The 22,040-nt window shown below is 53.1% G+C and overlaps 1 protein-coding gene across 3 annotated transcripts in view; it reads right to left on the bottom strand.

Annotated features, from left to right (window-relative positions):
* SH3BP4 (SH3 domain binding protein 4) overlaps nucleotides 1–21,675 on the bottom strand; it is a 94,593-nt gene extending 72,918 nt beyond the window's left edge. For 2 of the 3 annotated variants that reach the window (XM_081241742.1, XM_081241741.1), the window contains exon 1: nucleotides 21,289–21,671. The gene's annotated coding sequence lies outside the window, so the exon portion shown is untranslated. Of the gene's footprint in view, nucleotides 1–21,288 lie in introns of all 3 variants that reach the window. The other variant, XM_081241743.1, reaches the window with a different exon arrangement.
* Between the last annotated feature and the right edge of the window lie 365 nt (nucleotides 21,676–22,040).

Genomic DNA, 22,040 nt, shown 5'->3' with positions numbered 1-22,040 from the left:
AGAGCCGTGCCATGGAATCCCTGCCACCCACTGGCCTTCCCTGCCGCCGTTCTCTTTTCTAAAATAAACTTTCTTTCAGAATAGGTTTAGATTTATAGAAACGATAGCATCCCATATGCCAACCAACACCTATAACTTCCCAAAGATTAACTCGGACAGCCCGTTCGCCGACGAATGAGGATGACACGTTATGACGATCTAAAGTCCGTTCTTTGTTCAGATTCCCTTAATTTCTCCCTGATGTCCTTCTTCTGCTCCAGGATCCCATCCAAGTGCCACAGGACATTCAGCCCTATCTCCTGAGGCTCCTTTGGGCTGTGACAATTCCACAGACGCTCTCTGTTTTCAACGACCTTGACAGTTTTGAGCAGGACCAGGCAGGTAGTTTGTAGGTGCCCCTCAGCTGGAACGTGTCTGATGTTTTTCTCATGGTGAGACTAGGTTTGTGGATTCAGGGGAGGTAGCGGGCAGAGGTGAAGTACCCTCATCACACCGTATCAAGGGCACGTACCGTCAACAGGACTTAATACGGATGATGCTGACCTTGGTCACCTGGCCTGGCCTCTGTGAACCCCCTTCTCCAGGTCCGTCCCTCCTTCTCCGCTGAAAGATCCCCCTACATCCATTGCCAGCCAGAAGGGCAAAAAATACAAGCTTTTCTATTTATTATAAAACAAGCAACAGAAGTGCTCAGCCCAAGCGCAAGAGAACAAAAGCCTAGCATGGCTGCAGGAAGCTCTATGTAAAGGCCTCTCAACCACACACACACTGCCCTCCACTCTCCTAAGGATTTAAGTTGGCGACTCAGAACTTTCAGTTGACTGTAACATCAACAGGAAGTCACAACCTGAGAGGCTGGATAAATAAATAGAGGTGAAAACCTGGCCTGTATTTATTAAAAAAAAAAGCCATTTCTAGGAGAAGGGCCCAAATACCACCTGTCCTGTTTGGGCCTTTATACGTACCTGGCCAGGTGACCTGGGGGGCCCCCCTGCACAGATGGATGGATTACCTGATGAACTCCCTCAAGTCTGTGGGTGTCCTTCAGAGGGGTCACTGGATGAGAGCTGGGCCCCGAACCCTAGGAGACGCCGGCATGTATGGGGACATACACTGTCCCTGACACTGAACTCTGCCCCAGACCCCTGTGCTCTGGAGTCATCAATCAGTCCAGAGAATTGCTCAGCGTCTGTGTGCGACCTGGAAACTTTGGGTGGAGGATCCCCGAGGATGAGACGGGAGGAAAGAAACACATCCTCTTTTAGGTCCTTTCTGGAAGAGAAGCAGCAAAGTGGCTGGGGGGTGGGGAGGGAAGAGAGAAGGCTCCAAGTCAAACCACTCTTGTTCGATTTTTGACCCTCAAAGTTTGGGGGAAACTTCTTGATGCCTCGGTTTCCCCAAACGCTGAATGAAGAGGTTCACAGTGCCTGCTTCCTAGGTAGGATTCTAGAACCAGGCATGAGCCTCCAGGCAAGGGAAGGTGAAAGCTGGTTACAGGATGGAATTCAGGCCCTGGATGGAAGGGGCCCCAAGCTCGGGGGCAGCAGGATGTCTGCGTTCAGGTCTGCCACGGTGGCCTTGGCATGTGACTGAACTTCCCCAGGGAAGTTTTTCCAACTGTGAAAGGGACAAGGGGCAGCAGCTGCGGGCAGAGGGCTCAGTACTGCGCTGCCCCAGCGCTCACAGGCTGGAAGGATTCCTGTTGGGGAAAACAGCTCAACCCAAACCAAACTCCTTTCTCCCGAAGAGCTCTCCAAAACAGAGCTGCTGGACAGTGGCAGGCACGTCCAGCTCTGCACCAAGCCAATCCCAAGAAATCACCGCACCCCAGCCAACACACACCCATGTCCCTGCCCTGTCTCCTCGGGGTGCCAGGCAGCTACCAGCTGGGCTGAGATGTGAGCCAGGCACACGCCACGCGCGCCTGTAATCGGGGTTAAGTTTTACGATTATCCCCATCACAAATCGCCACATGCCTCGGGCAGCAGGCCTGAGCGGTTAAGGATGAGCTGCATGCCCCAGGGTGGGCACAGAGGCTGGCTCAGAGCCACCTAATTCCTGCCCCTCCTCCCACCCAGCGGCCAAAAGCAACCCAATACCTGTCAGTGAACAGGGAAGCCGGTGGGGCGGGGGGTACAGAGAAGCCGGAGCAGCTGTGCTGGGCACGAACCCCTCACTCTCTCTGAGCTAAGGAAGCTGGTCCATGCAGCGAGGGAACGGAGCTCCAGCCTCGCGGAGCAGTTGAAGGGCCAGCCCATCAAGGCGGGAGCCTCAGGGCTTAGTGGAGCTAAAGATTCCAGAAGCTTCTGGGCTCCCAGCGGGCCTGGCAAACCCAGAGTTGCATTTCAGGTTAACTGTTAGCCAAGGGCTGTGAGTCCACAGGGCCGCCCACCCTCCCCGCCCCCACACTGCACATTTTAGGGGGCAGCAAAGGATCCAGTTCACGCCTCTCCCGAATCTCCAACTGACCTTCCCCCAGGTGAGGAGCTGACCCACTGAGGTAAGTGAAAACATTCCTTCTCGAAGGTTCCAAACCACACCTACTAACGTGGACGCAGGAAATACACTTCGAGATGGGCTCACACTCCGTGTGGGCAGTGCGAGCTACAGCCCCCAAATTCAGGCTTCAGAAAAAGGAGGGGGTCTCTGGGAAGCGTCCAGCTGAAGGGGCGAGGCAGCCTCCCTGTCCCAGAGGGTGTGTAACGCGCATTTCTTCCCCGGAAGCTGGAATCACTTTCAGCCTGGTGCCACCGCAGAACAGGCAGTGAGGAGATAGCTGCTTGCTGGCTCCATTTCGGAACAGAGCCCTGAAACTACCAACCTGCAGCGTGAAGGTGCTTCTCCAGCCAGAGGACGCCTGCTACAATTCCACCTTAGGCAGCGAGGCTGGGAGGGAGATGTCCAAACTGGAATGCACAGGAGTGGGTGAGCTGCTGCTCTCAGTCAGTGCAGGGGTCGTGAAGAGGTGCTGACACCACCTCCTCAGACCACGGCACTCAGCTCGTCCCAGGGATGGCTAAGGAGCCGCATGGCATGGGTGACATCGGTGTGGCCAGAGAACGCTGTTCCGCACAGCTGCCGAGTGAAAAAAGCAGGCTGCAGGAGTGAGCACGAATGACCCCGTTTTTAACACCACATCCATGTGACAGTGATGGGGGGACAGGCAGTCAGATGACTTTTCATTTCTTCTGCAAGCTGTAGTTTCTAAATCTGTGATAAGCATGGATTACTTGTAAAGAAACAGAGAAGACAACCGACGGCCCCTCTTTAGAGGCACTGGGTGGCTTCAATTCTTACATTTCAAGTCTACAGGGTGACAGTCGTGTTTTACAGGTGTCATTCATCACAACGCACTTGAACTATATCGACTCTTTAAACAACCCGCAAAGGGGGAAGTGGCTTTCTGGGATGAATGCGGGGAAGAGGGGGGGTGGGAGTGGGGGTGTGCCCACTTTTCACAAGGAACTCCCCCTTCTAAATGGTCTAATCAGAAATAAGCTCCCCCAGCACATGTACGTGGGAGAATCCCTCAAAATCTACATCAATTCACTTGAGTTTTCATTTTTACCACAAGTACCTATAAAGAAAAAGGCTCCTCAAAAACACTTTACAGAAAGTCTAACTGAATACTGCCTAAAAAGGGCAGGCTAAGCCAATAAGCGTATGAAAAGATGCTCAGTGCCACTAATCTTTAGAGAATGCAAAGCAAAACCATGGGCAGTCAGTCACCTCACACCCCTTAGGCTGGCTACGGGCAAAACACAGAAACTGACAAGCGTGGACGAGGATGGAAAAACTGGAACCCTTGTGCGGCGTTGGTGGGAATGTAAACTGGTACAGTCGCCGTGGAAAACGGTATGGAGGATCCTCAAAAAGTTAAACATAGCGCTCCCCTGGTGGCGCAATGCTTGAGAGTCCGCCTGCCGATGCAGGGGACGCGGGTTCGTGCCCCGGTCCGGGAAGATCCCACCTGCCGCGGAGCGGCTGGGCCCGTGAGCCGTGGCCGCTGAGCCTGCGCGTCCGGAGCCTGTGCTCCGCAACGGGAGAGGCCTGACAGTGAGAGGCCCGCGTACCGAAAAAACAAAACAAGTTTAACATAAAACTATCCTACGATAAAGTAACCCCACCTCTGGGTATCGATCCAAAGGACGTGAAAGCAGGATCTCAAAGAGATATGTGCCCATCCACACTCACAGTAGCATCATTCACAATGGCCAAGAGGTACGAAACAAATGTCCAAGAACAGAGGGATGGATAAACCAGTTGTGGTCTCTCCACATAACAGACTCTTTCAGCCTTAACAAGGAAGACAGTTGTCACGTGCTACAACCTGGATGAACCCTGAGAACATTATACGTGAAATAAACACCAGTCACCAAAAGACAAATACTATATGATTCCACTCATATGGGCCGTGTAAAAGAGTCAAATTCACAGAAACAGAAAGTAGCACGGTGGTTAGTTATCAGGTGGTGCTAGGGGAGAGGGGGAAATGGGGAAAAGTTTAATGGGTAAGTTTCAGTTTTCCAAGAGGAAAAAGTTTTAAAGACCTGTTGTACCACCATGTGAATACAATTTACACTACTCAACTGTACACTTTAAAGAATGGTTAAGATGGTAAATTTTTTACTACTTTTTTTTTTTTAAACCACAATTCAAAATAAATAAAATTTTTAAAAAGAGAGGGAGGGGGTTTCCCTGGTGGCGCAATGGTTGAGAGTCTGCCTGCTGATGCAGGGGACACGGGCGGTCCGGGAAGATCCCACATGCCGCAGAGCAGCTGGGCCCGTGAGCCATGGCCGCTGAGCCTGCGCGTCCGGAGCCTGTGCTCCACAACCGTACCGCAAAAAAAAAAAAAAAAAGAGAGGGAGGTCCTATACAGTAGCCTATTTTCTTTTCTTCACGTAGTTTCTGGAATTTGAGTCTGGCAACGCCCTGCAGCAACACACATCTAACTCCTTTGCACTGGGGCCTGGTGCCCCACAAGATAGGTCTAAAGCAGTTTTAAAAAGTCTCCTTGCCAATCGCTTTACGAGGCAAAAAGTGATCCTGATCCCTAAAGCTAACAAACCAAAAAGGAAACTATACCTAAGCCCCACTTGGGAATACAGACTCGGGAAACCTGAGCGATACAGGTCGGCAGAAGAATCCACAACACAATGGAATTAGCCCGAGGAAGGTTGTTAAAAGCAGAGACACAGCCTGCTCCAGTGGGGACGAGTGACTCACTTCTCACTTGCCAGGTGTCGGTAATATTTGGAATTGTTACAAAAGCACTCTATTCTGACAATAAAACAATTTAATAAGCACAGAGACATTTTTGAAAAACCATCATCTAAGGAATGATGCCATTCAAGACATGGGTTCCAATGGGGGGTCACTCTAAGCTGGGCATAGAGTCACCTAGGATGCTTTTAAAACGAAGGATGCAAGGGGCCCAGCCCAAGGCCAACTGACTCTAAGGGAGGGACCTGAGCAACCCTCATTGGTGAATGTGATGCTCGGAGAACGACAGAAGCCCAGCTGAGGTACAGAGATTCACCAAGACCCCCCTAAGTTCAGGAGGAAAGGAGGGATGGCATCCAGGCCAGTCCTCAGTACCAATGATTGCGACTTTTGTGACCAGCGTAGATGGAGCTAACACAGGAAGACATTAGGGGTTACAGTGAGTGAGAGAGAGAGAGAGTGAGAGAGAGTGAGAGAGAGTGAGAGAGAGAGAGAGAGAGAGAGAGAGAGTGTGTGTGTGTGTGTGTGTGTGTGTGTGTGACATTTAGCCTGAAGGCCTGAGGAGGAGGGTCCACACGCATCAGGTTGGGGACCACTGTGGCATCTCAGGGACCAGTGGGCAGCTGCAGAGACGGGCAGGCCAGACAGAAAGCTCGAAGGCCGGCCTGCCAGACCCAATGCTGTGCTTAAAAGGTCAGGCTTACTCTGTGAAACCAGGAAGGCCTCGGAGTGTGCAGGTCAGGAAGAAACACGATCAGCTTGTGTGGTCTCAGTTCTTGGCAAAGGGCAAAGATCATGGCTGAACCGTGTCCAGCATGCTGAAGCCGCCAGGCGTGTCTGCTGAGGGAACGAAGGAATGAGCAGCAAGAACGGGAGGGGGTCGGCCTCCCAGGCAAAGGCAGGTCACAGAGCCACACCAGGCACAACTGAGGCCAGCACCCAGTGCCATGTGACCACAGGGTCCCACCGAAACCCACAGCCCACGTGACAACACACAACCTCCCAGACACACAGAAGCGACCGAGCGCTGGGGAGGGGGCCCCGAAAGTCTACAGGCCAGACTCTGACTGCACCTCAGTCATCCCCAGATCCAAGTGTTACACACACAAAATCAAACCACACTCAAGACTGCAAACCCCAACTGATTAGAGAACCAGAGAACTCGGCAGCGTCACCGATGCAACATCACAGGAGGAAAACGGCGCCTGTGGACCCTGGGAAGAGGGGACCTGGGGGAGGAAGCCTGGCTGAAACGCTCACTCTGTCCGGGGAGCAGCAGACCCGAGTCCTGACACGGCTCTCAACACGCACCAAGCACTTACAGCAGGAATTTCTCCCTTTCAATGAATGTAACTAAGCCACCGGCCACGGGTCTGCCTTCCAAACCACAGTCAGCAAGAGGACACGAGAAGCAAGCCCTTCAAGGAACAGGGCAGCGATGCAACCAGGCGTATGAGTTAGTACAGCAAACGTGAATCATCCAGGAGGGGGCTCTAACCCAGAGAGGAGAAGCACTTGTCTCTGCGTGAAACACGCCTGAAAATGACCCAGCAGGGGTGACAGTAAAGCAGTATAAGAAAAGGTAAAATTCAGGCCACAAACACTGAATACACACACAAGAGCATTTTGTGATTGACAAAATGGTGAAGCGATCAAAAGATCCAATTATGCTGAAAGAACAACGAACATGTACGAAGGAGAAGCTGCTAGAGTTGATCCAGAGAACTTGACAAAACCGCAGTCACGTCGGGAAACAGGAGCCCGACCCTCGAATCTGACAGCGCAGCGGACAGAGCATCATCTGGTTACAACATGAAACATAACATAATCAACGAGCATAATTTAAATGATCCACATCCACCTCCACGTCCTGGAGAAAATGCAAAGGCCGTGCGGGTATCCAAGGAACATTCGCAAACACTCAGAAGCATTCTTGAAACCCCCCAAACTCTCCAAATTAGAAAACGGTATGGGACAGCCCCTGGGCCCAGTACAGTCAAACCAGAAGTTAACTAGAAAGTAAGAGGGAGGAAAAGGGAAAATAGACAAGGAAAAAAATTAAATACTTAAACAAATAACTCTTGGGATAAAGAGGATATTAAAATAGAAACGAGAGATGCCTTAGAAAACAACAAGGACGGCATTGGGGTCCACCTGGCGCCAGGCACTCAGGTGCCTCTCCAGAGTACCCCATCCTGGAAACACCACTGTAAACCCACCCACCCCACGGCCCACCAATGGTTCTACTGATGTTGTTACTTCCAAACATTCCCCCATGAGTTCAAGCGGCCAAAGAGGCAAGACCTGGAACCTTTCATCAGTCATCACTGTGGTCACCAAGGTAACCGGGGTCCCAGATCCCTTGGTGGACCAAAGCCCACCTTTCATCCCGTCAGCTGTGGATGTATGGGTCTCAGAGGACCAGATGGCCGCCCTCGCTTGATGGAGGGAAGTCCAGTGGGGCTCCTCCATGGCTGGCAGGCAGGAAAACCGGAGGCACCGTGGCAGTAAGCAGGGAGCTTCCCATACTGCACTAATTCTTAGTTGAACATGTCATGGCTAATCAGAAAAGCACCATAAAACAGAGTTACCTGAGTACAAGCTCTTTGGGTACAAAGATTTACCTCTAAAACATTTACCACGCAGAGTCATGAAGACACCTTGACCGAGTGTCTGGCACAGGGCCTGATGGGTGCAGATCTTGATAAACGACAGCTTTGAAGGAGGCAGGAGAGGACTGGGCCACAGCAGGAGGGCTCACATGTGTGCCAAGTGTGACAGTGCAGTGGGTGGGGGGGGGTTGAGATTGAGACCCCCTCCTTCCTGCCCAGCTCCCCCGCCTCCCCCACCCAGCATTAAGGTCTCTCTCCTGTGCTCAAGCCTTGGCTCCGGCTGGGGGTCGGGAATCGTCCCCGTCAGACGAGCCACCTGGCCGTTACCTGCCCATCCTCATCTCACCTGAGACCTCACGTTCCCTGACCCGTCCCCCACCGCCCTGCCCCCGGCCTGGTTCCCATAAGCACCTTGTTGGCCCCAGGATTTCCCTGCCTGGGGGAGACCTGGCCCCCGGTGCGCGGCAGAACAGGTAAAAGTTGATGGCTCAGACCCAAATCCTGGCTTCTGCACTCGTGGGTCAGACAAGTCCCTTCCCCTTTGGCACCCTAGCTTCCTTGTGATCCAGATATGCTAAGAGCCCCTCCCATCATAGGATGGAAAGATGAATAGTTTAGAGGTAAAATGCTGAAGACGTTGGCTGGCATACGGCATATGCTACTGGTGTTCTAATTATTACCATCATCACGAGCACAGCATAAAGGTGCTATGCAGGAAAGCCAGACGAGGACCCGAAGGAGAGGGGATACGTAAACACAGTTTGGTAGCAAAGTGGGGTTACATGTTTTTTTTTACGACTCCTATTATCAAGGACAATGTTAGCTTCGTTAAGGAGAGCACGTATGCTTTCTCCACAGACAGGCAATGTTTACATCAGTTTGATACAGGCACTGTCTGCCATCAATGAAAAGAACTATGTCCGAAGTTTCTGAGTATCCTTGTAATTCAAAGGAAGATAAGAGAGTCAAGGCACAGGCATCCTCAAATGCAGGATGTGAGAAAGAGTCGATATAACATTAAAAACAAGGTACCGCTGTCTAAGACGGGCTCACAGGGGCCAGAAGTGGGAGGCGTGTCGCAGCGCTGACCTGACAGGTGCTCGTGCATGGATACCCTCCAGGGCGACGTCTGGCTTTGTGTCATTTTCAACGCACTTAATCCTCCCACTCCAACAGTCCACGTATCCACAATGGGGCAGCTGCACGTAAGGCCTGGCATTCATGTTTTGGGTAAATAACCCCCTTGGTTAACATCCAGGCATAAAGACCACATAGAAGTTTACTCCCTGGTATATTCCGATACTCGCTGTGTCCATGGACACGATAACTGTCCTCTTGGCTTCAGTTTCATCATCGGTAAGATGTGAGCAATGCCACCTAACCCTCTGCGTTTTGGGAGGATCTCACGTGTAAATGAGAGGACCTGGTACACTGACTGCCCGTAGGTGTTTTACAAATATTAGCCACCATTCCTCCTTTTTCTCTCCAAAACATGTTAAATTTACAGTTTACTTTGTTTTGTTAAAAGACAATGGAGGGGGTTGCGGTTGGGCGCGAGATGACGGCCCCAGACCTGCCCACCAATTTTCACACCCAAACCACTGTTATTTCTGTTCACTCCCTTCCAGCCCTGCGTGCAAGCTCTACAGAGCTGCCTATCTGCAATTCCCAGCAGTAAAACCTGAAGGCAAAGGACAACCGCAAACAACCTGACATATTCAAAGTCGCACATGCTCAAGTTTTCCCCTAATTTACAATCATCTGCTAAGCCGTAACGGCACTTTGTCCTGAAAGCCTGACTCACCTGTTACTCTCAGGCTGCCAACACCGGGTCCCCAAGGGAATCGCTGCTATTCTTTCCATTTTCCTGCTCATCAAAATAACGCCGCTTCTTTCCAGAATAATAATGACCCTCCATTTAGCAAGCAGCCAACTTCTTGACAATTTCACTAATGACAGAAAAAGCGGTGTTTATGACATGATTTTCCAGCTTTCACTTCTGTCCCTTTTAACCTTGATAAAGTCACGGTCTTACCTCGAGCAAGTTGAGGGCAGCTGGTTGTCCGACTGGAACAGAAGGCTGGAATGAAGTTTTTCCCCAGAAGTAGACACAGGATTAGCCAGGTTAATGTGGGTTAAACACAGAAATCCTCCAGAAGGCCAGCAAAGCTCCGACTCTGCAGCGGCCAACCCAAGTCGGGTAGAGAAGGGGGAGGTCAGGAGGGGAATGACTGCCCGGCCTGGTGAGTTTTGCAACCTGACAAGGAAAACCAGGACTCGCCCTGCCTGGGCTCCCGAGCCGTGTCCTGGGGGGGACAGCCATGCTCAGAGACCACCAGGGACTCAAGTGACCAGGGCAAGGTGCTCTGATCAGTCTCACTGGGTCCCTCTGATGTTTTATCTGGAAAATCTCCACATCTTCATCAGTACCTTTTCCTTTCTGGAATATAAGATGCTGGGACTCTTGTAATGACCCAACAGTTGGCTCAGTTTCTTCTAAGCATCATTTTGGGTAAGAAGCGTAACACTTAAAAGTGAACAGGGGGGTCATTTAATCAATCGAATGATTCTATGAGACTCTCACAACAGGTCAGGAGGGAGAGGTGCCCCATGTGGGTCACAGAGTGGGGAGCCAGGAGCCCCAGGAGGGGAACCCAAGGCGGCTGCGGGGCATCAGGGCTGTGAGACGGAGGCACGGTCATCAGCTTACCTCCCGGGCCCCTTGCAAGTCAGGCTCACACGTGTAATCGTCTTCCTGGTGGCCTGAGATAGAAGTTCAAAGCTGACTGAAGCCCAGAAGGACCTGCCCTTCCAGCCACCTGCCACCTGCCTCTCGCATCCCCACCAGGTGCTCCCAGAAAGCCGGCACCCCTATCGGTTCCTGGCACTCACTCAACCACCCGCTGCCCCCAAGCGGGCACCACCCAATTCCTTCCAGTCCCCCAACTTAGTAGGGCTTCTTTGGGGAGCCAGTCCGAAACCCCAGCACACCCGGGGAACCTTGGCCTCCTCTCCTGGGGCACTGGTGGCCGATTCCCTGCACAGAGGCTGTCCCTGGTGGTCTCTCCATCCCCCCAATCCCCCACCCCCCATCTGGCACACACTGGATTCGGAGTGAGGGAGGGAATGAATGAGTTCAAGTCAAACACGAGCTAACAAGGGGGCAGGGAGGGGCTAGGGCAACGTCCCAGAGAGTTACAAGAGGGCCCGGCTCTCAAGCCCCCCAGAACTCCATGAGGTGGACCTGGCGCCCAGCACAAACAGCCAGCATGAAAGGACAGCCTGAAAAGTGCTGCCTCATGTAACACTAGTCGACAATGACTCACGGATACCTTGGAGCCAAGACAGAGGGGGCAGCCAGGCCCCCTGCAAAACCACACTCAGGACACAGGCCAACAGATATTCCGCCCATAACTCAGCTTCCCTCTCCTGCCAGAATGAAGAAGTCCTGTGACACCAGACCACAGCTAGAGATCAAAGTTACAGCCTCACCATCAGCGGAAGGTATTGCGTACTTCCTTCTCTTACTGAACCCAAAGGTCTCACAGATGAGGTCTGTGTCACCACCGTGTGCCAGATCAAACTGCAGCTCATCAAGGGACGCAGCCCCACGAATCCCTCAACGCCCATAGCGACAGGACCCTGGGGAGCTTGAACTGACAGCTGTTGAAGCTGAATGCATGGAAACCAGACTCGTCCCCTTCCGGGAAGGAGTGAGCCCTGAAGACGTCCGCCAGAGACATCTCCTAGGTTTCAGGACACTCGGTTTCCCCCGTATGTTACTGTTTCTGGAACTGGCATGTATGTGCTCTCCCTAAAACTGAGATGTGCACGTCCAACCCCTGCCCGCAAAGCTCACAATGCAGAGAACATTAGCACTCTTCTTTGTCTTCTTTTAATTCGGTGACGCTGGGTCTTAGTTGCGGCTCGAGGGCTCCTTAGTTGCGGCTCGAGGGCTCCTTTGTTGTGGCATGCAAACTCTTAGTTGCGGCACGCGTGTGGGATCTAGTTCCCTGAGCAGGGATCGAACCTGGGCCCTCTGCATTGGAAGTGCAGAGTCTTAACCACTGGACCACCTGAGCACTCTTGATGATCAGAAATCAATTCCCCCCAAAGGAGTCCCAGCAAGGCTAAGACTGGTCTCAAAGTTCACCAAGTCTTATTCAAAGTACTTAATACCTTCCACGGATGGAACTTTCCTGAATATCACTACCTTTGGACGTGCTTTTCTGAGCAGCAATTATACGGTTCACTCAACCGTGAATATAGTTAAAAGGTTTTTATACATTTTAAGGATAGAAGAATAAAACTCATTGGAAGAAGAAACTTACATGTACTGAAAGATGTTCGCTGCAGTGCTGTTTATAATTTCAAAGTCACTAGAAACTGTCCATGAATGCAGACTTGTTAAAGAGGGTGCATCCCCGAACAAATGTGACGCAAAGTACAGGATGCAAACCTGTCCTTATTAATCTGGAGATATGTCAACAATTTTCAATAAAAAGCATAATGTTCATTCAACAATGAATGACTGATTGAAGGATTACTACACATCAGGTATCTAGTGAACTAAAAACAAGTTCCCACTCCACCATCCTGTTTTGTTTCGAAGAGTCTAGATTTACACGTGAAAATACCCAAAAGACACAAAAATGCCCAGAGCAGTTACCATGAGTGGCAGCGAGTTCCATGGATGAAACTTTTTTCTCCTTTTGCATTTTCTAAGGTTTCTAAGATGAACATACGATTACTTGAGTAGCTGCGGGAGGGTGGGGGGTGGGGGGGGGGACTTAAGCAGACAGGGTTTTTTAAAGAAAAGAATGAAAAATCACAGCAAACCCTTTCCCTCTTCCCATAACAATTCATATATCTAGAAAGGACATATGTTGAACACAAGATGCTTCACCTCCCTCCCCCACCCCCCAAGGTAGCTAGGGCAGGTAAGGCCTTCTTGCAAAGAGGCACAGAGGCCTCCAGCCACTGGCTGCTGGTCCCCCCAGCCTACCAGCCAGGGTCATTCTGGATCCCAGGTCTCAGACTGGGGTGCCACTTGCTGACTCCACCCCTCCCCTCACTTGTCACCTTCCAGTCCGTGAAAACTTATTTCAGCTATTCCTGTTCCCTGACGATGCCTTGGGTACAAAAAAAACAGCGTTTAGAAGAACACGATGGATGGTTAGTCACTTAATTCTTGAATCACCTATAATGAATTTCAGTTGTGCAAATCGTGTTACTTCATATTTGGTTGACGGAAAAGAAAGAGCCATTTACAGAAGACTCCAACATGGGCCTGAAATGTGACCAAAATTTGAAATGTTGGTTTCCTAATCCAGCACATAAAGGTGAAACAGCCAAACGGCTGCCAACCGGCACAAAACCAGAATAGAGCCGTCCTCCTAAAAATGTCGTAAACACTGATTTCTGAAGTCACAAGGGGGAAAACCCCACAACTTCTGCAAGAGGATATCTGGGACGGGATGATGGGGAGGAAAAGTGAGACCAGACCACAGTAGGCGACTGCTTTTACACCATCACTCCCGCCACCTCAGGCTGCCGAGTGGCCCTGGATCACAGGCCCTGGCCCGGCCCTTTACATGAATTACTTATATGTGCTATCAATACACCAGCTCCAACCATTATTCCCAGTTAAGTTCAAACACGGACCTTTATTTTCTACTTCTGTAAGGGACATATACAAATATTTGACACCACTTGTCAAAACGATGATTCTTAGGGTAATTTTAAAATGCTTAAAGGTACCTGCATTTTTCAGATATTCCACTTACAGATGGTCCCTGACTTACATCTCTTGACTTTACGAGGGTGTGAAAACAATAGGCATTCAGTAGAAATAGTACTTCTAATTTTGAATTTTGCTCTTTTCTGGAGCTAGCGTATGTGGGTTTGATGCTTTCCCATGATGCTGCGCAGGGCAGGGAGTGACCACCAGGGCCAGGAACGGACACACTGAAAACTATTCTGCACCCAGACAATCATTCTGTTTTTCACTTTCAGTACAATATTCAATCAATGACATGAGATATTCAAAACTCGATTACCCAACAGGCTTTGTGTTCGATGATGACAGTAGCCCAACTGTCGGCTACTCTAAGCGTTTGGAGAAGGTTTACGTTAGAGAAGGCTAAACTATGGTGTTGGGTAGTTTAGGTGTAATTAAATGCACTTTCAACTGACGATATTTTCAGCGTACGATGGATTTACCGGGACACGACCCCATCCTAAGTTGAGCAAGAGCTGTACTTCTCTGTACCTGAAAGCTATAAAAATTAAAATCCTTTCCAAAAGGGCAACAGCATGAACGGGTAAACAAAGGCGGGAAGCCGGACTCAATGAAACGGTAAAGGGCAGAGCTGCGAGGGGGCCACTGGACAGCGTTTACAAGTCAGAGGATCATTATTCATAGAAATTACTTCTATCCTCTAGCGCAATTCTTAGCTGTGAAGAGGTCTAAGAGGGCTCTCAGCGTTGCTGCTGTGCGGTTACTGGGTAAGGCGCCACCCTCGGTCTGCATCCTGGCTGGTCCCACTTCGTTCCCGGAATGTGCTGTCTGTGCGGCGAGGATGCAGAGATAACAATGCAGCCCCATATGCCTGGCAGAGCCCCGCCCAGGGGGACAACGGACAGGTGAGGAAGCAGCGGTCAGCTCCTGGCCTGGGCAGTCAGGAAAGGCTTCCATGAGGAGCCTCAGGGAGCTGGGACTTAGGGGCAAATGAGGCCCCCAGCCAACCCCCAGAAAAAGCTGGTGAAAAGGCATGGGGGGGAGGGAGCCTTCTAACCAGTTCCTCCTGATGACAACCGCTCACACCCACCTCCTTCCCTCACAGCCCACGGGGCCGCTCACACCCCCTCACTGGACCCTCCATCGCTCGTGCTGGTCCTAACACCCTGTCAGCCCCCGACCAGGACTCCGCAGCCCAGAGCATCCCAGGCCCTCTGACACCACTCTGGGTCCTTCCTGCCTTGATATCCTCAAAAGACAGTCCTTTTTCTTTTATCACTAACTCAGCGGCCTATGCCCCTTGTCCTTGGTTTTCTAGAAGCTTCCCCACTACCACAGTCACATGGTTCTAACAAGCCAAACCCAGTGGCCCCTAGACTTCCGGGTGTTACTTCTCTGATGATTCATAACCCAGAACTGTCCTGTTTGCACGGGGCTCCCAATCCCCTTCCTCCACACCCCAACCTTCTCCTCGGCTTCAGGGACACACGGTACACATTCTCCCACCTCCAGCTGCTTCTGTCCTCCGCCCCCTTGGCCTTCCCGCCCCATCTTCAGGGGGTGACTGAGAAGCATGCTCCCAGGCCCATTCCACACTCAAGGCTGCAGTGAGCTCTGCCACGATCACGGGTTCGACTCTAAGAAAGTGAGGCCCGAGCCAGCCCTCTCTCACACGGGTGACCCCTGACCAGCAGGGCAGACCCTGCGTGTGTACAACCCAAGGGTGAGGCCTCCTTAAGTCTGCACCTGAGGGCCTGGCTGGCCCCTTCCTGCTCACAAGCCTGGCTCAGAAGTTCAGTGACACTCCCCTTCCCACGTGCTTGCTGCCTCTCAAGGAAGCTCTTACATTTTAAATAATTGGACTGCTAATCATGACAGAGAAAAAGGGATCAGCTTACGTGAGCAACCAAGCTGAGACTGTTAAAGAGCCCTCAGCCATTGAGCTCCTCCTTTCTTCACTTGGATGGTCCTGGGAAGCTCCTCTAGACGCCGGCTCTCTGCTGCAACATCCGAGGTCAGCTCACCCAACCCACCCAAGGAGCCGTCTCCCCAAGGAGCGATCTCTCACTTCATCCTGACCCCTTCCTCCACGAAGACCCATCTCCGTTCCAGACCAGCAGAAGCAACCAAGGCAAAACAATGTCGTCCGCCACCATGGAGGGCCACTGGAGTCAGACTGGCGACTGGCAACTGGGAACATGTGGGCCCTTCCTCCGCTCCGAGGCTTCTGCTGGCAAACCTTCCCTCACCCCACACGGAAAACGTTCAACTCCTTGGCCTCAAATACAGGGTCTACCATGCCTAATCCCAAACCACACCTCTAATTTTCTTTTTCTTTTTTTCTTTTTTTTTTTTTGCTGTACGCGGGCCTCTCACTGTTGTGGCCTCTCCCGTTGCGGAGCACAGGCTCCGGACGCGCAGGCTCAGCGGCCATGGCTCACGGGCCCAGCCGCTCCGCGGCACGTGGGATCTTCCCAGACCGGGGCATGAACCCATGTCCCCTGCATCGGCAGGCGGACTCTCAACCACTGCGCCACCAGGGAAGCCCTCTAATTTTCTTCTTACACAAATTCCCTACATCAGTGGAGTTCAACCCTGGATACACACAGAAAGCCGATTCCACTGGGCAGCTTTTAAAATCCCCCAGGTGACTTTAACGTGGAGTCTGAGTTTTGAAGCACTCTACTCTTGCTGGCCAAACTAGCTACTCAATGACATCCAAATCCTCTCCGTACATACAGCTCCTGGGCAGCCGCGGTCCAAGCAGAAGCCAGGCAACCATTTCATCCATTCTACAAGGGGGGCTGTGCTGGTGAGCTCAGTGCAATGAAAGGCAAGCTGCAGCCCACTCTAACTGGCTACACAGATTGTCAAATACTTAGTAATATTGCCAAACCCAACTGGGAGCTTGAAATCAGCCATGATTTCATGGTGGGAGGATTTACACCAGGGCAGTTGACAGATGCTACCATCAAGATGCTCTGTTTTTTTTCCTGGGAGCAGGTTGACCAGCACACTTAGGGCTCAGGGACCTGCAACATGGAAAAAGCCAGGAAAGGGAACATGTGAATTCCTTCCAGGCCTACAGAGCTTATTAGGAGGCTTCCCTGTTTCATAAGAATAGGGCAGGGTTTTCCTCAGTGAAGCAGACTGGGAGAACAGGGAAGGGGAGAGAGACGAGAGGGAGATTTAGTAAGAATATGGAACCACAAAAATCCTTTCACGGAAAAGATTCTTTTCAATTTGTTCAGAAGAGTTGGGCTACCAGGCATCAGCTCTGAGAGTTCCCCGAAGACCCAGCTTTGATGGAGCAGATAGAAATAATCTCATTAGTATATCCTTTATTTGATTGTAAAGTGGAAGGTGGACCCTTATCTTACATTTACTTAACAGCCTTCCCATAATCTTAATCTTATTCTAGTGACCTCATCTGCCCAGAATACCCTCTTTTCATGGTACAAGGACAAACTTCAGAGCAGATTCTGAGTTGTCCCACCTCCAAAATCGCTATCTTCCAAATACATCAAACTTTATCTTGCAAACCGGGCGCAAGGGCATGGCTCCCGGGGAGCAAAGGTGCAAACGGGTTGCTTTCCATTTAGACAATGAAGATTCCTAGGGTTTTAAAGATTTCATCACCTTTTTTTGGTCATTGTGTAAGGGAGGCAGGCACTCTGCTATCTCCATGCCTGTGTCTTCATGCTCCCGAAGTTGTGACCTGTTTCTTTCGTTCTGGCACACTGGGAGCTGTGATGAAGAGCTCTGGGCCCAGGCAGGTCTAGATTCAAATCAAGCACTTACTGGGACGAGCAGATTGGAGCAACTATTTCAGTTCTAGCTTCCCTGTAAAATGGAACCCCTCGCTGTTTTTGCAAGGATAATAGTGTGCACACCGGGGCTTCCCTGGTGACGCAGTGGTTGAGAGGCCGCCTGCCGATGCAGGGGACACGGGTTCGTGCCCCGGTCCGGGAGGATCCCACATGCCGCGGAGCGGCTGGGCCCGTGAGCCGTGGCCGCTGAGCCTGCGCGTCCGGAGCCTGTGCTCCGCAACGGGAGAGGCCACAACAGTGAGAGGCCCGCGTACCGCAAAAAAAAAAAAAAAAGTGTGCACACCAGACCTGGTCTGTCACAAACCCTCAGCAAGCGATGCCCATTAAAAAACACCCCGAATCTCGACTTAAATTAGTTGAACTCAGGACACCATTCTATTCCCACAAGTCCATATTTTCTTACTGAAGGTTTGGGAAGCTATTTTCTACACCTGGTGGATGGGAAGCAGTGAGGCACGATAAGGAATTTCACCCTTCCTAGAAACACATCACACACTCTGCTTCTAAAATACCTTCGGCGTTCTCTTGCCTTCTAAAGGCTGAACACCGCGACATCCTTTCCCCTGAGACGCTGATCCTCATGGCATCAGACATGCAGTCCAGTAACACACGATGCCCTCAGGGCCCACGGAGAAGCAGGCTTGGGCTCCCCGGAAGACCCTGAGTAAGTAGCTGGATGGTTCCCTTGTGTGTGAGGGCTGGCTGAACTGCTTTTTTTGTTACTCTCCAGGGTGTGATGGGAGAACATGGGGCTTCTATTGCGCAAACAGCTGGGGAGGCGGGAGACCCAGCTCGCTGGAAGCTGAGTGCAACACTCGATGGACCCCGGGCTCCCCTCCGGGCCACGCAGTCTCGGTGAAGTCTACTTAGCTGCACGGTGACCCTTCCCAGTTCCTGGTTATCACACAGTGACCTCAGGGCAAAGAAGTCCTAGTGCCCATCTCCGGGGCCTTAGGAAACATCCCAGGGGCCTGAATCCAATTCTCAGAAGAAAAACTGCAACGTGGCCCAATTCAGGTGTCGAATTTGAAAATAACAAAGCTAAGGGAAACCCACGTGGATGGAGCATGGCCCACTGGCTGAACAACGGCTTCTCCTCAGTTGAGTATCGGGCAGGCACATGGCTGGTTCCTCAAACACGGAGCCATGGAGGTTTACCCCGAGCATGGGGTGAGGTCAGCCAGGGCCGAGCACAGCGGTTAACTCCTAACCTTGTTTGGGCCAAGGGCTCCCCTTAAGAAGCTGAGGGAAGCCAGCTGGCCTCCTCCCCGGGAAGAAGGAAGCGCACACACCCTCCCACACTTCACAGGCCTGAGTGCCAGGATTTTAACTCAGGAGTGGCCTCCCAGAACCCGGGGCGCAAACCCCATTTACGTTAGCAAATCTTATCCTCACACTAGAACCATTAGAATAAGAAAAAGGTCCGTTGAAGCAGCCGGCAGGAAAACAATTCCAGGCTGCTGGGTAACCAGAAATCCAGTTAGCAAACAGCAGCAGAGAAGAAAATCCAGGAAGACTCCCCCCTTCCTCCCTACACGGAGAAAATTCGGGGCACAGTACTAAGAGCCGATGAGCCCCGGAATGACACTTATCAGCAACTTGTTCAGACCATTTTCTGGGTCCCCCCTGTGTCTGGGCTGTGGTCAGCTACTAGACATTGGGCAGAACAAAGTGCTGGTGGGAGCGACAATAAAAAAAAATGAAACTATCAAGTGACAAACTGGAGCCCTCGAGACCTGCTAAAGAAAGAGGAGCTTCCTTCACGGCTGCTTTGCAAGGGGAACAAAAGGCAACCTGTGTGGCACCTCCGGCTTTCGGTATCAGACGTTAACAAATGATATGAGTTTCTCCCAATTGTTTAAAAAGCCCTGTAAAGCACGATGCCAGAGGCTTGGGACAACAGGAAAAAAATTAAAGCTCACAGAAGCTCCTCAGGCACGGCAGATCTGAGCTAGTCATTGTTCATTTCGTAAACAAGAGAGCCATAAAACAAATGTCTAGGAAGCCAGGGTTGTTCACAGCCTGAGCCCTTCTCCCAGAACTAACTGTTCCCTCTTGGATCAGCAGGCCTCGGCATTCTGGATGGCCGGGCATCAGGCCTGTGAATCCTGGGTCCCGTCTTAACGTCAAAGCCCCCTTACACTCTCCACATCTGCCCACGTGCAGAAAGCAGACAGGGAAGGTGGATTGGGGAGTTCTGTCTCCTTCCAAGCCCCCAATTTTCTGAGGGGCTTAGCCTGGGCCGACTGTACTGAGCAGGGAACCAGGAACCTTCTCCAGACCCCACCAGTCACTCCTGGCGCCCGTTTCCTGGTCAGGATGGCCAAGTAGGAGATAGACTGTTTTATTTGATGACGAAAGCAAGGGACACCCCCAGCCCCGCAAAGTACAGTCCCTGTCCACCCAAGGGTGTCAAAACGCTTTGCAAACCACCCATTAACTTTTATGGTGCTCTGAGCAGCAGATTGAGAATCATTACCTTCATTTTTTCAAGGCAAGGAACCAAAACCACAGCCAATCCAGTCTGAGCTAGTGGTCTAGCTGACTGCTGGCTTCTCTCTCCACCTCTAGCCTACAGAAGGCATGGAGAACATCACACACTGGAAAGGGGACTCAGCCTGAGAAGGGAGCCTGGCCAACACCCCCAAACTTTGGTGCTCGGAGACAAACCCATTTAGGAGGGTGGGAAGGGGAGAGTTGCCCAAAGGGATTGCTTTCATTTAGTCAAGAGAGGCTCCACTGGTAAACTTATCGATTAGATTGGCGAGCCTGTGAAATGTGAATATCAAGGAGTGTAAATACTGAGGCCGGTAGGGACTGTGGGATCAATGATGGTTTGTTTTACTGTTTATACTTCTGATTTCTACCCAGAGAATATATTGCTTTTGTGATCGGAACAAAAGTTATGCGAACTTCTTACTACTGACAAAGCACACGGTACCGATCTGCTGCACTAACTTGGAAAGAATAAGCACGGATAAAATCCAGCCCGGCGTTCCGTTTTTAAATCTCATTGACCGGTGAGGCTCCACCGGCCTCTCCGCACGCAGGAAGCCCGGCCGCCGTCCCGCTGCGCCCCCCTGGCGGCACCGCCGGCCGCCCAACACCCCGGGGAAGGGCCAGCGCGGCCTGGTCCCACTGGCTGCACGACCGGCCCCGGGCTAGGAGTCGTCGCACTCCAAGGCTGGGATCCTACAGACCACGAATCCGCACCGCGGAGCGGGCTTCCCGGGAAACACCACTCAGCAACGTGCGTCTCTGCCGGCCGTCCCCACCCGCCCGCCGCCGGCGCTGTCACCTCGCGGCTGCTCGGTTCCCGGACGGCCAAGACAGAAATCGGGGTTTTCATTTCCATCCTAAAATGAGAGGTCTCCGAAGAAGTTGAAATATGCATTGTCACCAAGTTTAACCCGGGACCGCGCGCCCTTCCCTCCTCCCCAGGGCCGCGCCAGAGGAAGCCCCGGCCCTTCCAGCCCTCGGAGCGCCCAAGCCCCCCGAGCCGAGCGCCCCGAGGACGCGTCCGGTCGCCGAGGCGGGCCACCCTTCAGGGCCGGCCTCGGGAGGCGCTAGGGCCAGGGGAGGGGATCCCCGGGCGCACGCGGGGGCCATGAGTGCCGCTCCGGGCCCGGTACCCCGGCTCGTCCGCCTGCTCCGGGGTGACTGGGTCCCCCAGGAGCACGAGGGGCGCGAGAGGCTTCCCGAAGACGTCCGGCGCTAGCCGCGCCCGGGCACCCCGGAGCCCCAAACTCAGGCGGCGGGGGAACGAGCGGCGCCCGCGAGGCGTGCAAACCCGCCGAACCCCAGCAGGCGCCGCGGGAGAGAGGCTGGGCGCGGGGCTGGAGCGGCCCGCAGGGGACGGCCCGGGGTACAGCCTGCCTACCTGGCTCGCATTGCGTCCCACGGGTTCCTGCGGCTCTCCTCGCAGTCTGAGAGCTCTCCCGGCCGGCGGCGCGCGCGGATCCGCGGGAACCACCGCACGGCGGCGGCAGCGGCGAAGGGCCGGGACAGCCGAGAGTGCCCCGAGCGCTTGGCCCCCGCCTCCGCGGGCGGAGGGTGGTCCCCGCGCCGGGGCGGGGCCGCGGGGGCGGGGGCGGGGCGCGCGAGACCAGGACCAGGGAGCCGGCTGCAGGGGTGGTCTCCCGACCCGGGCGGGGTCCAGGGGGCGGGGGGTTCGGAGGCGGGGCCGCGGGAGAGGGGTGGTCCTGCGCCGGCGCTGGGCCTTGGGCGGCGGGGGCAGAGTCTGAGCCGAGCCCCCTGGGGAGACTGGGGTGGGAGGAAAACCTGGAGAAGGAGGTGACGGGTCCTAGCCTGGGCCTCCGGGAGGCAGGGGCGGAGTGTGGACTAGCAGGGGGCGGGGCAAGCTCAGAGGGGGCGGGGGTCTAGAAGGCGGTCGAAAGGCGGGGCGGGGTGTGAATAATTAGTGGGCGAGGCTATAGTGGAGGGGCGGGGCCTATCTGAAGCCGCCGGGGGGAGGGCGGGGTGGAGGGGTGGAAAAGCAGGGGGTGGGGCCGAGCCTTTGTCGCCTGGAGGCTGGGGGAGGGGCAAGCCGCGGCGGCCGGTAGGCGGGGGTGAGGTGGGGTCCTCGGGGGCGGGGCGAGGGCGGAGGGGCGTGGCCAAGCCGCGGCGCGCGGG

This window comes from Mesoplodon bidens (assembly GCF_964165515.1).
Source record: "Mesoplodon bidens genome assembly, chromosome: 8".
Classification (NCBI taxonomy): Eukaryota; Metazoa; Chordata; class Mammalia; order Artiodactyla; family Ziphiidae; genus Mesoplodon; species Mesoplodon bidens.
The sequence above is the reverse complement of the archived record's forward strand: the minus strand, read 5'-3'. Positions and strand labels throughout refer to the sequence as shown.